Genomic DNA, 16,390 nt, shown 5'->3' with positions numbered 1-16,390 from the left:
TTTATAATTGAAAATGTCCTGTTTATTTAGCTGAGCAATTGTGCTGGTCTATGGTGTGCATAAATATGAGGAAACACATTTTCAACTCACGACACTTTAAAGGTAAGGTGTAACAGAACAACATACAGCCCATGATACAGTCACTGTACACTCCACTTATTTAATGCCTTTACCCAATAATCTCTAAATCACTGACAGTCATAAAGGTTTTAACCTTTATGAACTTTTCTGATGGGCTTTTTCCATGCCCTCTTCAGACAGGTGGAAGAGCCGAGAGGAAAAAAAATTCCAATTTTACTGGTATGCCACTTCAAACAAACTATTGCCTCATTTAGGGACTTAGTTTATATCTGTAGTTCTCCCACTTTCACACAAAGGGATCCTCTGTAAGCCCCATGAAATATTTCTGCTGACAATCTTCTAAACTCATTTTGCAGTTTCTCACTTTCTTTCTTTTCTTTAACATGAAAAAAGCATCCTTTCAGCTACTACATCCTTTATAACGGCTAAAGAGAAGCAGTTCTTACTAAGGTAGGAAAAGGACATACCAAAACATATGAAAGGGTTTTTTCATTCAACTTTTCAGGGATAAAGCTGGAATTAATAGTCCTTTTTGCATTCACAAAACTCAAAATGCCTTTGTGCTGCTACATTAAAACCATCAAAGTCTATTTGACTGAACATGAAACAGAGCAACATCTGAATTTATGAGCTGTTCACGTCCCTATCTAATGGACACACCTAAAGTGTTCAAAAGAGATGTGGAGAAATTGGAGAAGGCCCAGAGAGGGGAAAGATGATCAAAGGACTGGAAATTCTGCCATATGAGGAGACGCTGAGAGAACTGGGTTTGTGTAGCCTTGAGAAAAGGCTTAGGGGAGACTTTATCAACATGTTCCCGTATTTAAAGGGTGCCTACAAAGAAGCTGGGGACTCCTATTTTACAAGGAGACGCAAGGAAAATACCAGGTGTAAGGGGTACAAGTTACTCCTGGGGAGATTCTGATTGGACACAAAAGGAACATTTTTCACAATGAGAACAATCAGCCACTGGAATAACCTCCCCAGGAAGTGGTGGATTCCCAAATGCTGGACACTTTCAAGATGCACCTGGTGAGGGTGCTGCATGATCTTGTCTAGGCTGTGCTTTTGTCAAAAGGTTGGACCAGATGATCCTTGAGGTCCCTTCCACCCTGGTATTTTTTGATTCTATGATTTATACTTGCTCTGGGACATACATAATTTAAAATAATAGACTGAAGAGATTCTTCAGGCATAAAAATCTCCATGGCAAAGCTGATTGCCAGAGTTTTAAAAGTCTTTCCTTACAGTATTCAACAACATACCGTACAATGATCCTCAGCAGTCTAACACCACTGCAGCAGCAGGGTGTACAAGCATGGATGTGGCTGCCCTGCACATCAGCCTCAGATCTCCCATCCCACCTGTTCCCCCTTATCAGCCGCCATGCAAGGACATCAATGACTTTACATAACATTATCTCCCTGCCCACTTAATACAGGAAAAGCATTCGTCAATAGGAATTGTAGCATTAAATGCTGATCCCAACAGCATCAGGGCACAATGTAACTACCTGAAGCAATTAGTTCACATATACACATTTAATACACATTTCTGCAGCTCTGCATCCAACAGTGAAATCTTTACCCAGTGGTATTAGCTGGTCACGTTTACTGTTCCTGAGGGTTTCCCATCACTAGGTGTTTACTGTATTTACCCAGTCTGTAGCAAAACATTACCAGGCATACCTAGCTGGATTAGCTGCCCATCAGTGATGCCACCAGATATATAAACATTTTTTTAAATTATGAAAACTCCCATCATTTTTATGCACCATGGTTTCATGCTCTAGCAATCAGATGAGGAAAGAAGAGTTCTTGAGTAAATACCATAAAGCATCCTCTAGTATTTCTTTCTAAACTTTTTTCTTTTTAAAGTCCTTTCAGCTTTCATGTGTTAACTGAAAGCATTCACATCAGAAACTTACAGGTCCTAGGTGCCTGTGCCCCATACCCCAGCAACAGAACCTTTGAGTTCTTTGTTATTACTCCCTTTGATCCTCAAAGGACTTTTAGCCACATTACAACAGGATAGAGCACAGCATTGTTTTCCAATGGTTAATCATGGTAACTGCCGCATGTTTGCAGGATGCATTCACCCTGTGAAAATGGTTTAGATTTTCTGCTTCTAAATGTTAAAGAAATTATACTGCTTAAATTTTAAAATATCAGTCAACTGCCTGCAGCTTCCAAAACAATCTGGACTGCTCAAACTGAGTTGTTTCTAATGTTTACTACTGAAACGAACTTTATCAGAAATAGTTACCTTCTTCCATGCCACAAATGTATTTTGAAAGAAAATCATGCTTCACAAGTCTCTGAAAGAACTCCACTTACCCATCATATTTCTCCCTAACAACTGTACTCAAAGTTTCTCCAGTGGTCTTACCCGCAGTAAGAGCCCACCTATAGCACAGATTCCATGTGCTAAGTTAACGAGGTAAGAAGCATTAGGAAAGATAACCACAGCTAGAAAAAAACTTTTATCATACAATACTTGGTACAAGTGTTGTGCTCCACTGGGGAAAGCTCTTCAAAGATAAGCAGTGTTTTTTAATTCACCAAAAGTCACCTGGGATGCAGGACAGATGGAAAGTAACAGGGAGTCCTCACTAGCACAGAAGAGCTCTTAATTTTTAACAAAATATCAGAACTTCCCATTGCAGCAAGCAGAAATATCAGATCTTGAAGACTACTTTCCTCAAAACTTTCCTGTAGGAATTCCAGTACTGCTTGTTTCTTTTTAAGTGGGTTAAATGCTGCCTATTTCCCCCCTACTGTTAGGAAGATCATTTTTTCCCTTATAACAGCATTGTCCCAAGTTCTCTTCTACACAAGTTTGAAGAGAGAGCCAAGGTGGTCTGCAGCTTGTTTATGAAACTAGCCCTCACTATCTCCCCAGTCAGCCCAGAAGGACAGGCAGTAGATGGCCATCCTCCCTCCTGGGGTGATCCCTCAAGTCTACTTCTACAGGATATGAGGAGATAAGTTATTAAGTGATCAAAATACACACAGAAAAAGAATTCATTTTAAGTGCTACATGAGGGATATAAGTAGTATATTAATTGCATCTTCTAGATTAATTACTTATTCCATCAGGTCATGGCACAGTGAAGTAATTTAAATCAAGGGATTTAACAGCACTTTGAATTAGTTTAATAATGCTAAACCTTACTGTATATATTCAAGCACTTAACTCACAAGAGCTGCCTTTTTTTACTATTCTGTAGTATTAGTTTAAAAATCAAATGGATTTCATTACCATTCCTGGTAAAGAACCTTACTTAAATTTTATAAGAATAATGAAAATAAACAATACCATTTCATGTTTAAATGAAACTTAAACCTTTAAACTTAAAAGCATTCAATTATTAACAAACCATATTGCTTATTATTACAAAATTCATTTTTTTGGTGCAGCAATATTGCTCTTTTCCCTTCTGTCCCCACTGCCACCAAAGGCTTGTTTGATTTCTACCACTGAACAGCCATTCTGTTTGCTGGTATTCCACTGTAGCACATAATTTTGAAAGTGGCAGAGCCTTGCCTTGAGCTTGGATCACTGCCACCAAAAATCTCATCCTTACAAAATTTCTTTTGCATACTCAAAATTAGAATAAATATAAAATAAAGTATTGTCCAGTTTTTAAGTTTCTCTGCACACCAGCAATTTGACTACTTAACATCAACAGGCCAGCTTCAGCACAGGGCCTACTCTCGTACAACCCACGCAGATTTCTCAACCCTGCAGCTCAGACAACACTTGTTATCTTTTAGCAAGTACCTGCTTCTGACTGCTTCCATTTCCACAGGCTTTCCCATGGCTTCTAGTGTTATGAGCAACCTTCAGGGTGCCTTTCACTAGCACTACCTCATTTCACACTTCAAGAGAACAGAACAACACAGGGCTCAGCTCAGGTAACTTGTAGCTCACAAATCCATATCTTATGCCATCTCCCTACATCTCTACTAGCATCATAGCTGGAGGGTTATTTTTAAAATGTCTTATGTATTACCTGGTTTTAATGAAATAAAAAATAGAAAATTCTATTCAAAGAAAAATACACAGAGTATCTGCTGTAAAATTGTCCCAGCAAACAACTTCAAAATTCCTCAAGGACATCAAATGTCCTTAAACTCAATTTTCTGAACTGACAGGAACCCACTATACCACTACATTTCCTAAGTAGTTTCTCACAAAAGAATTACATTAAGAGTTGAGGGAAGATTTAGTTCTTTCCATGCCAAGGCCTGCATTCCCTTTTTATAAACTCAAGGATTTCTAAATACATGTAAACATCTTGAATAAATAAATAAATAAAACACAAGAAAATTTTTCTTCCGGAATCACTTTGCAGTGTAACAAGAACAGTACTTTTCCTTTATTGCAATATTATGTTCTGGTACTAACTCAAAAGTTCACATCATTTTCATTTCTTTATTGCCAATAGTCATCTAGGAAATGCTGCCATCAATAGTAAATCTACATGAAGTCACACTCCTCTGGCGCATTTTGTGAATAGCAATCAGTTCATAACATAATCCTGTTTAGTTTAAATTCAGTTTATTCTTCAATTACTCTGCTAGCCCAACTCTAATTTATTATATTTTCTGGTACATTTGATTTTGAGTATTATGACATCCTGGCTCATGCCATTAGAGAGGAAACATAAAATGGTGACGATGTCTAGGGACGGCTGAGAGTAAGATAGCAACAGCCTGGAAAATTAACAATATCACTGTCTCTGCTCAGCTAGACCGCTCCTGCATTAGCACTAAAAAAATTTGTCAGTATTTCTCTAATATAGACTTGACATCCAGGAATAGCCTCAGAGGCACCATAAAATCCCAGCCAGCACGGCAGGCAGCTGGGGTGGCTGGGTGGGCAGACAGCAGCCTCTGAGCCTACCAGGGCAGCTCATCTGCAGAAGAAAGGAAACACTGGCCCTCCTGCCACTTGGAGCTCACCAAAGAAAGAAACCAACATGGCTCTAAATGACATCAATACTATAAACATTGATTTTTTGGTTGGCTTTTTTTAGCCTTGCATTGTCTCAGTCCTAGCTACCATTTCTTTCTCCCAGCACCCAAGGTGAAATGAGAGGCAGCAGCCAGAAGCCTGCTCAGAGCACCTTTCTTGAGAGGCCTGGCAGTAGGGAGGGCTTTGCCTTCCCCTCCAGCTTGGTGACCGACTGCATTAACCTTGAGGGCACGCTGCCAGCCCACCTGCTTACTCAGGCTTTTGCCAACAAGGGAAGCTCTCCCTGCGTTGCTTTGTCCTTCGAAGATGCATCCTCTTTCACTTACTTCTTGCTCCTGCCTAACATTTGGTGTTGGAACTTCTGAATCCATGACGGAGGATGGAGGGGCAGTCCTGATGGGGAAACATCAGACTCTTGTATTCATATCCGACCTTTTTCCCTACAACAGATTCTGACAACCTCAAACATGAAAAATGCTTATGTTTCTGCACACCTTGCTCTGTCCCAAGAAATTCCACACTGGGTTTTGAATAAAACGTGTATTTCCCTTCTTTTGTCTGTTGTTCAGAAAGCCTGAAAGATTACCAACACAACACACAAGAGTGAACGCTTTGCAGGGAAACCCAGGCAGGCAGGCCAATGAGGGGCTGCCAGCATTGGAAAAAATTTGCAGTGGAGGAAATCTGGCTGGACCCAAATCCTCACTCATTACTTTGTTCACCAGAAAAAAAATCAAGCAGACTTATTTTCCCCTATAGGATAATAAGTTTTCGGCTGTGTCTAAGCTGTCTTGTAGCTCAGCCAGTATTGCCAGCTCCTTCTCAACCTCACAAGCAATAAGGATTTTTTTAATGATGTAGTTGCTGCAAGTGTTGCAATAAAAAGCCAATGTCGAAAATTACATGTAGTAATCCCTACAATTACATGTAGCTATTTACAAAATTAAGAAATGCCATGTTTTAGCTTATCCACTGCCTTTCAATTTTTCCTCATGTCTACTGAACCTATGTTGTAACCCAGTTGCTGGTTTCTGTTCTGAAGCTTTTTCCCCCACAACCCAATCCCACACAAAGCATGGACACAAAAGGGAGTACCATAAGGGATGTATAAGCGTATTTCCATTGTTGGGTTGCTTGAGTTCACACTTAGGAAACCCCACTGAAAAACAGTTACTGGTGCATGAGAAACAAGGAGTACAGTTTCAGCTTGTGAAGCCTGATGGAGTCACAGCAAATCAAATCAGGCCACATTTAGGTGGGATGAAGAACTGGGACAGAGGGGCTCTCCCCTCCTGTTAAGTGCTATCACATGCCCCAGTGTAATGAAATATTATCACCATGATGAGAAAAAAATTGCTCCTCTCGTTTTGGTATGTTGGTACCAGGAAAACACATCACCCAAGCTCTTCAGAAGCAATGACAACTCCAGCTGTAACCATTTTGTCTTCTCAATCCTGTGTACTCCGTAAGGCACCTGTCTATGCTTACACTGCAAATCAATGCGTCTGCTCCGGTGTCTCCCTGCACCTGCTCTCATTACCCAGTGTTTGAAACAAATCCTGAATTAAGACCTGAGACTTGATTTCACTTCCCAGCGGGCAGAGTAATCATCAATAATTGATGTCAGTTGGTTTCATTTGGGGCACTGCCTCGGGCATGCAATGAAGAGTTACAGCACGCACCAAGGAAAGGAGGATTTGTATATAAAATGATTTGATAATCTGAAAAAATCCCTCAGTAAACAAAGGAAATTTACAGATAATCGTATTAAAGATTAGAGTTGTTTTAAAACAATGCAGAATGTATTCAAGAACATCTGGGAAAAAAGATGGTAGTATTAAAAGCAAAACCTTTGGTGAAAATATTTTCCCCCCTCGAAGAGGAAACAGTAATTAATCAATTATTAAATCCTAATCCTTGTCAATTCATGTTAAATCAGAGCACTTTTTCTAATAAAGACTGTTATCACTATATTTAAATGTAATTTTATAGATGAATACTTAAATATATTTACATACAGTTTTAATCCTGATTAAATGATTGCTTGATTACTCCACTTTTTAATTGCTCCAAATTTATTCCAAATTTGAGAAGCAGGATAATTTTATGTCAGAAAACTGGGTAAGTTTATTATTAAATAAGGACAGAACAACTTGTGGACTAATAAAAATATATCATGATAGCAAAAGCAACTTGGTGTCTTTCTTTTTTTGTTTACTCATCAGCTGGAAAATTAAGAAAGTAACTCCTTTTATCTTACAAAGGTTACTATTTTTCCATCATCCATTTACTGTGTTCCAAACTCTTGGTGTGGGGTGAAAATCCCCACAATGGAACACATAAACTCATGACATTTTCTATAATCAGTGTTGACAATTAACAGTACTCCTCTTTATTTAAACACTGCATGATTGAAGCTCCTCACTGCTATAACTGCTGAAAGCATCAGAAGACTATTTATTTTACTACTAAAAAGTAAAAACTACAGAACTGAACAATAATTAAATTGGTAAAAACATACTGGCTCAGATTTTGTAATGTCTTTCACTCCATATTTATACTCCATTCTTCCATAAAAATACTTAATGTTGGAGCTAAATCTGGAAGGATTTCTAAGATCTGAAAAGCAAAAAAGAAAGAAAGAAAACAAACTATAGGGTTTGTTTTTTCCCTTTTTAAGATGTTTTATTTTTTTACACACAGAAATTAGTTTTATATATACATACATACACGTAAAGCTCAGTGTCAAGCAGAATGTTAACCAGATCTGTACAAGCAGCTATTGAGCCTTAGCAAAGAAAGCCCATCAGGGTTGCTTTTCTGCAACCATATCATCATAACTGTGCTGAATTCAGTGACTTTCTCGGTAGCAGAAGCAGACAAAAGAACTCTCATACCCATAAAGAACCCTATGGAGTCACCAGTGTGGATTCGACTGTACAGTCAAGCCACAGGGATGGCTAAATAGGATTCAACATGTGATACATCACTTTAAAAAGGGTATATAAAGGATACCAACTGCTCCTAATACCTGGGTGCACTGTAGTGAAGTCCCTTCTCTCCTGCATATCAACTTAACCTGCTAAGCAGGTTTTCAGGTTTAAACAGACTCACCTACAGGAACACTTTAGATCAAAACATCCTCTTTATCCTCAAAGTCAGTATCAGCTAAAACAAAACTCTTTCCCTTTTTGACAATTTGAGGCAAAAATAAAAATGTCAGCACAATGTTAACATTACTGTGTGAAATAAGTTGCCTTCACTCAACTTGAGGCTTACTTAAAGGCTTCACCTGTTGTGAAATCCAGATCTGATTGTTTGTAGAAGATAACAAGTCAAGCTGTACCAAAAAGTTCCTAGTCAAGCATCTTCAACTTCATAACAGCACAATGCTTAGGAACATTTCCTGGCTTCACAGCTTTCCAAACTTTTCAAAATATCAGTTAGGAAAGCATTACACTTCTACAACATTTCTCTGGTCAACAGCACACATCCCTTACTGCAGAAGAAAGGACTGTTAACAGTTTTCATTTCACACTCCAGTAACCCAAAATCTTGTGTTACCACTTACTTTAGTGTTAATTTTCCCATAGATTCTCTTTTTCTGCTTACACGGCAAGACATCTCAGGTCAAGTGCTCAGACAAGCTGTGCTGCTGATTCTCCTTCATACTACCACTAAATCACCTTCACTTTTGCTTCACTGCAAAGTTATTTTCCCTGCAAAAAAGCAGGGGAGCCACATTCAATAGATAAGTAAGCAGCTACAGTCAAAAGAGATTTCAAAATGGGAAAAAAACCCTCCACACAACTAAATCCATCAGGATTATTTATGCAGGATCATTCCAACACTGTATAAATACACCACGACAGGTATATATGCTGCTGTACATGTAGTAAAGCCCAATTCAGCTCATGCCACTTCCAGCTATAGAATATAAAAGTATCAGTGCTGAACAGACATGCTGAGCCACCCCCCAGACAACAGGAATAAAGAGTAGTTACTTTGCCGGACAAAGTAGAAAGGTACCTTTTTTATTAGTGGTTTCAAAAGGAAACACGTTTGACAGCTGTCACGGAATTCTTATGAAGTTTTGTTATGTGTATGTACAGACCTAACTTACACAGTTTTAAGACATTTGCATGAAATGCATGATAGATCCACAAACACACAAACATATCTGTGTTTTTAGCCTAATTGAATCTGGATGAATCTAGCTGTACCTTTAACATCTAAAAGGAATTAAAATAGTTAAGAAGTGAACCTAAATCTGAAGGCATTCAATACTGGTTTAATACTAGGCAGGAAACCCTGTGAATTTTAAACCTTCAATCTTCATTTGAAGCAGAAATGACAGCTTAGCAATGGACTAATTGTAAAAATAGTCCAGGAATTGACTTGTACTAATTTTTAATTAACATAAAGGCAGGAAAGAACTATTTTACTAATTCACTGGGTGAGCCTTCATTAGCTTCTGTCAGTAACAATAAAAGGCTGAGAAAACTGCACTAGAGCAAACAAGACATAAAAACAGGAAAAAGAGGCCAGACAGAAGGAAACCCTCATCAATCTGCTCCGGAAGAAGCCTGACTGAAAAAAGTATTTTGAGAAATTTAAAAAACAAGTTACTTCAATTCAGAGTTGGGGCAGCCCCCACGGAGCAGCATGGGTTTGGCTGAGAGCTGTGGTGCACACGCACTGTGCCAAGGTGCTTAGAGACGCACCATCGGGATGGGGTTTATGGCAAACTCTTTGAACACGACCAGAACGCTTACACAACACATCAGGATCTATGTGGTCTTGTGATGCATCGATCAGCCTTCATTTACACTTAATTCGTTCTGGTTATAAATAAATGTCAACTCGATTTAAAACACCAATGTAAGAGAAAATTACATGGGGCAGGGCAATAGATCCAGTAAGAAGAGACCAAAAGACAAAGAAGGGTGGGCCACAGGTACATAAACGCGTGAACTTGGAAGTAAGAGTAAGGAATCCTCCTCTACATGAACTGGCAATAGTAGCAACTCGTTTGGGTTTTTTCTGTAACTTTTAAGCTCCAAACATGTAGAGAACAACTTAATAAGATCCATACTTAAGTATTTAATCTACTGTAGATATTCAGTGCACTATCCATGAGGCACATCCAGATATTAATGTCTCCAGCATCCTCCTTGAAATGTGACTTGCTCTAAATGGAGGCTACTTGGCCGTAAGATGGGCTTCGAAGGTGCTGTTCTGCACAGGCTCTTACTGAACCAGCTGTGTTGAAGTCAGAATATGGTTAGCTTAAGAGCCTTGTAGGGGTAATGGGCTTTCTCTTTGTTGTTTTGGTTTTGCTGGTCAATTCGAAGAATTATTTGGATGAAATGGCCATAGCCACAGAACCCCCCACTAGAGGCTCTATCCTATTGCCACTATGATACAGCTCATTTCATCTGGGGACTATGAGGTACGCAGACAAAAGCACTTTCACTTCATGACAAAGTAAAATGCACCAACAAAGGTGGCTCACTGATACCAGGCAAGCTTTATTTGTTTTTTTAAAATTTAGACCTCGTTCAGGAAAGCCAACCAAAACTCGATGGCCAGAAGAATCACGACATGTCTGGATTCTGAAACGTTGCTTTGTATCACAAGAAAAGCCTCCTGGGTTGGTCCTTTCAAAGTAAACACAACATTCCTGTGGCAGAACACGACAGCTTGTCCAAACACAAGACAGCAACCATGGAAAATCGTTTTCCACGAACTGGTTTCAGTACACAAGTCAGCCTCCATTAGCTTTGTTTGAATTTCAATTTTCTTCTGTTGTGCCAAAAACCTCTGCTGCACCAGCTTTCTTCTTCCTATCTATGAATTCAGAAACAAGGATTAGCACCAGTGTGAAGAACAAAGAAAGCCACAGGAAGGTAAGAGCTTAAAATCCTTCATCACCAGTATTCTTTGGTCTTTTGGGGTCACAGTTTTTAACAATGACACTGCATTAAGAGAGGGTTGTCTGTGGCAGACAGCGCAGATTCAAGCAAAAATTGCATGCGAAGAATGTAACAAAAATCTACACAATGAGTACAACTGCAAGAGTCAACAGAAGTGCCAGCATTTAAGAACACTGACTTGAACCCAATAATAAACTGTGCTTATTACCAACTGTTTTCTGAAGAGCCAGCCCCTGGGAATGCATAATGCCAGCATCCTGACATCTTCCACTGGGCTTGTGCAACCTCCTCAGAGAAGGTCATGGGAACATGCAGTGGTAGTGTGATCTCGGGGGCTGGGGAACACAGCCTGCATCACACTTCAAAATCGCTCCCACTGCAAGGAATGTACAAAGCAGAAGTAGGAAGCTTGTAGCTCATTTTTCCACACTGTGCAGAATAGTATCTGACAGCACTACACCATTCCAGGCAACACAATCCAAAAGTCCCGGTTTGCCTTTCTGCAACTACTGTGTGCCTCCCTTTGCCTGGAAACATATGGGTTCTCCTTTAACATGGACCACTTTTCATTGTACTCTATGCTAGAAAAAGGATAAATAAGTCATTGTTCCTTCTGCTTCATTATTTAGAACTACTTATTACTACCATTTACAACATTTTAAAACTGGATCAGTTCATATATTGGATATCCTACTTGAGTAAATTGCCTTTTGTTCTGCAAACAAGGGTTCTTTTGAAAAATTCTGTACAGCCCATCAAACAGTGGTTAAGTTTGTCAAATCTCTCCAAAGACATACAAAAACACTTCCTCTTCCAAGTGACAGAAGAGCCAACAAGAAGAAGTGCTATGCTGAACCTTGTTCTCAGCAACAAAGAGTCTGGTAGGGAATGTGAATCTAGGGGGGAGCATTGGCTGCAGTGACCTTGGAATGGTGGAGTTTGAGAACCTTAGGGCAGCGAGCAGGGAGCATGGCAGGCTCAGTACCCTGGGCTTCAGGGGAGCAGACTGGCCTCTCCAGGGGTCTGCTTGGTTTAGCATAATGAGATAACGCCCTTGAGGGAAGAGGAGCCCAAAAAAGCTGGTTAATATTCAAAGATCACCTCCTCCAAAATGAAGCTTTGAGCAACCTGGTCTAGTGGCAGGTGTCCCTTCCCAGGGGGATTGAAACCAGATGATCTGTAAGGTCCCTTTCTACCCAAACCATTCTAATATGACTTAAGGATTCCTCTCTGTGGAAGGAAGTAAAAACAGCCAGGCAAAATACAACATCTATCACTCCATTCCAAAGTAAACCAACTCTTCCTGAGTAAAAATTACCTTCCATATAAGGTATCTGATCTGACTCATTTATAATCTAAGAATTACTTTCCTACCCAATTTGGTCCAGTTCATTGTGATGCCAGCAAGAAAATTCTAGACTTTCTTAACAAAATGCCACAACTCCAGAGCAATATCAATTTGCTTACTTGAAGCAAAAATGAGACTACAAATACTGAGCTGTGTTAACCCAAGTTTCCATGTCAAAAATAGTTCCCACTATTTGGATGGAAAAAACTGCAAAAATGCCAAACAATTTGAAATCTTGCATGTTCACAAGTTATCTGCCTTTATATCAAACAGCTGCATACTTTGGTTTTTGTGTTCACCATCTAACACACAGCTCAGCAGGAGAGACTCTGCAAGAGATTCCCCTCCTGTTCCAGCCCCTAAATTACTTGCGAAACTGACATCAGTTGAAATAAGCATCTATGAGAACATAAAGGATTGACATCTCTGGTATCACCAAAGTACTCTGGAAATAAAAGAGACATCTGTAGTATTGCAGAGCACATTGCAAGGATGAGGTCATCTTAGGTACAGCACTGATACCCCCTGCAACACAACAGCAGGGCTGGGGGCATCTCCACATGTGTCGAGGTGCAGACCAGTCCCCAGCCAGCCACCTACATCATCTCATGCAGAATACAGAGCAGTCAGTATGAAAACACAACAGGTTTAGCCTATGAATTTTGCGAACATAAATCCTGACCCTGAAAACATTTACATGCAGGCTTAACATTAAGCCTAAGAACAGACCCTCTAGTTCCAAAAGAAATACTTGGATGTTTAAAATTAAGCAAATGCAAGCACAAACATCTACAAAATTAGGACCAAAAATACCCACAAAAAGCACACTCAACAGTATTATTAATTTTTATTGTTCCATAGAAATCTCGACCTATCAATTACATAACTTAATACTAATATTTAAAAGCATTTTCATATTCAAAAGGCACTACAATTTCTAAAGGACAAACTCCACTGACCTAATAAAGCAATTAAGCAGCATGCAATTCAATGGTGTCACATTAAAAATGCTTCTACAAACCAAATCAACAAAATTTTCAAATATCAGAGACAAGCCACTGCTGTATCAAATAGGCAACCAGCTTCCTCTGGTGCCTTTTACACCAGGGAGCATTTTAACACCAAATTAATGTTGTTTTCTTATTAGTTACAGCTCTTAATGTCTAGTAGCTCTTTAAACAAGCAACCCTGTGCTGATGCGAGGCAATAATTTATATTAATTCAATGTCTAGTACACATCGTGTCTTTACACATTTCACTTTGATATTGTTAGTATAACTTCTTCCCAGCTGCTTTCAAATACATTAATATTCTTCAGAAGTACAGAAAAATGAGATGGAAGAAGGGGATATTTCAGCATATTTTCACGTATACAGTTTTAACTAGTACCTAACAAACTTCTGCTGTTTTTTCAGTAATACAGGCCCATAATTATATACCAAGATTGAGGCCGCTCAGTATGGGTAAAGGCTTACAAAAAAAAGAAACTTTCACTGAGGTGATCAGTGCTTCCATGAGAGCACAACAAACAAATGCCAAACATTGCAATGTCAAAGCCACCGTTTTTGGCAGGACAGGTTTTAGTTAGCTTATTTTTTAACCTGTCTCAGAAGAACAGTCCTTTTCTACCCAATCACCAGCATACATTCCTCTTCCAAAGTTTTGTCTCTAAATTGTTGCGCTTTTTTTTGTTGTTGTTTTGGTAATAGAAAATTCGGGGGTAGTGTTAGGAAAAGATACCATGTTTGCAAATCTCAGACCTGCGTCCAAGGCCCTGGGCTCCCTCTTGCTGAAGTCACTAAGCAAAGTTAAGGGTGAGTACAGGAAGAAATTCAGTACCAAAAACTCTCATTGCAAAATTACGAGCTTTTAAAAATATCCATCGATTTTAGAATTGCAACAGTACAAGCACTTTAAAACATAATATTACAACTTTTTTTTTATTTTGAAAAAATCTACTTGGGCACAATAGTGTTCTTTGCAGCCTACTGACTCTGGAGTTAATAATTTTATATTGTACTATGTTCAGGAAAGAGGATTCCTTACTCAGTGATCTGATAATTAGGAAAAAAATTAGTAATTATAAAGCAAATTATATATTATATATAAAGTAATTACAAATACTCCTATTAAGTCATATGGTTCTAGCAAGTACAGTGATATAGCTTGTTTCCATTTTGAGAAAATTTGCTTTAATAAAGTCGGGGCAGCATATGGTACTAACATGTTTATTTTCCAAATGGTAGGGACACTAACCAAAACCATCTTATGTTTCTTCCTAAGCCTCCTTGATCTGCTGCTGGATTGCAGCTTAGAATAAAGCATTATGAAGCCAGAAGAACTGGGTAGAAGAATAAAAAACCAAATTCAGTAATTCAAAGTGCTTATTTAATGAGAGTCCAGCTCAGACCAGTTTCTCTTTTGAACAGAAATTCGAAAGTATTTATGATTGGAAATGTATTTCCAGAGACTATCAAATACAGTCCAAAGCTAATCCCTAACAGACATTTTTTACTTTACACACAGACAAAAAACAAACCTCTAATATCATGTAATTAAAAGAGGAATTAAGGGAAGCTCAGAAGTACTTAATAGAGTCCTAGAGAAGTAAACAATCAGCGCTATGCATTAGGAACACTGTAAGAAAAATCACCAGGGACTACCAGAGCTCCAGGAACGGTTTTCTCAGTTAGTTGACCAAATAGTATGATTCCGTCAAGAGCAATGATAATTTTAACAAGTATGCCTTGTTAAAACTATAAAAGACAAAAAGTTTTCTAACCACATTTTCAGTGCTAAGAGCTAACAAATGAGGGGGGAAACCAGGGAGTGTGGGTCAGAGCACCGAGGGCTAGAGTGAACGTTTGGAAATAGCTGCCAACCATACGGACTCCAGCGGCATTTCGCAGCCAGTCCCGAGTTCCTCTGGCGCAGCTGTAAAACCCACAACCTGAAACCCGCTCCTGCAGCAGGGGTTCGCTCGCAGCTGTTCCTCTGCCTCCCCGGCACGCAGTAATCTGACTCCTTTCCAGGAAGGAGCTTCTTTAATGAAGCCACACGAGAGCAGCAAAGGTGCATCGGGGGATCCAGAACCAGGCGCTTTCCGAGTGGTTCTCCAGCCCCCGAGCCCACAGCTCAGCCTCGCAGAGACGCGCCGCAGGGGCAGGCGCCGCCGAGCTCAGCCCCGCCGCCGAGCCGGGGGCTCCAGGGCGGGGACCCTACTCCCAAGCTCCCACCTCAGCCCCGCACGGCGGCTCCTGGCCCCGGTCCCTCTCCCGTACTTGTTGCCCGCGCAGAGAGGCTCAACCTGGCTCCGCAGCCCCCGCGGGGACCCCCGGCGCGGCTGCCACTGAGAAAGGCTGAGCGGGGCTGAGCCGCCCGGCACCGCGGCGGGGCATGGAAGTTACTCACTGCGCCGGCTCCGCGCCGCGCTCTCCTCAGCAGCGCCGGCTGCGCCCGCCCCGCCTTCGGGGAAGCAAACTCCGGGCAGCAGCACTTCGGGAACGTGTCTCGCCGGACCGGGCCGGGCCGGTGCTCCCGCCTCCGCCCCCCGCCGCGGGCAGCGGCGCGGCCCAAGTGACAGCGGCGCTCCGCCACTCCGGCGGCGGCCCCGGGAGCGGGGCCGGGCGTGCCGCAGCCTATGGCAGCGGGGCCGGGGCGGGACGCGGCGGAGCCCTGGGCCGGGGTGTCCCCGCCGCTCGCCTGATCGGCTATGCGGAGCCCGGAGCGGTGGGGGGCGCGGGCGGGGCTGGCACGGAGGAGGGGACGGGGGGGGCGGTGCCCGCCCAGGGCTGCCCACGGACCTGTCCCTGCCTGCCCGAGCCCTGCGGCCGTGCCCGGGGAGCAAACCCCGGGGGGGTCCGTGAGTAACAGCTCCAGCGGCGCTCCCGCCTCCGGGCGCTCCCGCCCTCCGCACACTCAGTCACCGCCCCGCGCCCTCTTCCCCCGCCCTGTCGGAGATGCATGGGAGTCCTGCCCGCATAGGGAACCCACCGCCCCCGCTCTCCTTTTGGCGGGGGGCGCGACCACCGGTGCTGCAGGTGCC

General features: G+C 41.4%; 1 protein-coding gene across 2 annotated transcripts in view; it reads right to left on the bottom strand.

Annotated features, from left to right (window-relative positions):
* LNX2 (ligand of numb-protein X 2) overlaps nucleotides 1-15,936 on the bottom strand; it is a 59,539-nt gene extending 43,603 nt beyond the window's left edge. For both annotated transcript variants that reach the window (XM_042014360.1, XM_042014357.1), the window contains exon 1: nucleotides 15,757-15,936. The gene's annotated coding sequence lies outside the window, so the exon portion shown is untranslated. The remainder of the gene's footprint in view (nucleotides 1-15,756) is intronic.
* Between the last annotated feature and the right edge of the window lie 454 nt (nucleotides 15,937-16,390).

This window comes from Corvus kubaryi, unplaced genomic scaffold, assembly GCF_017639235.1.
Source record: "Corvus kubaryi isolate FWS band 111438036 unplaced genomic scaffold, C.kubaryi_AGA036_p1.0 split1-65, whole genome shotgun sequence".
In the NCBI taxonomy this organism is placed as follows: domain Eukaryota; kingdom Metazoa; phylum Chordata; class Aves; order Passeriformes; family Corvidae; genus Corvus; species Corvus kubaryi.
This window is presented reverse-complemented; position numbering and strand designations above follow the sequence as displayed.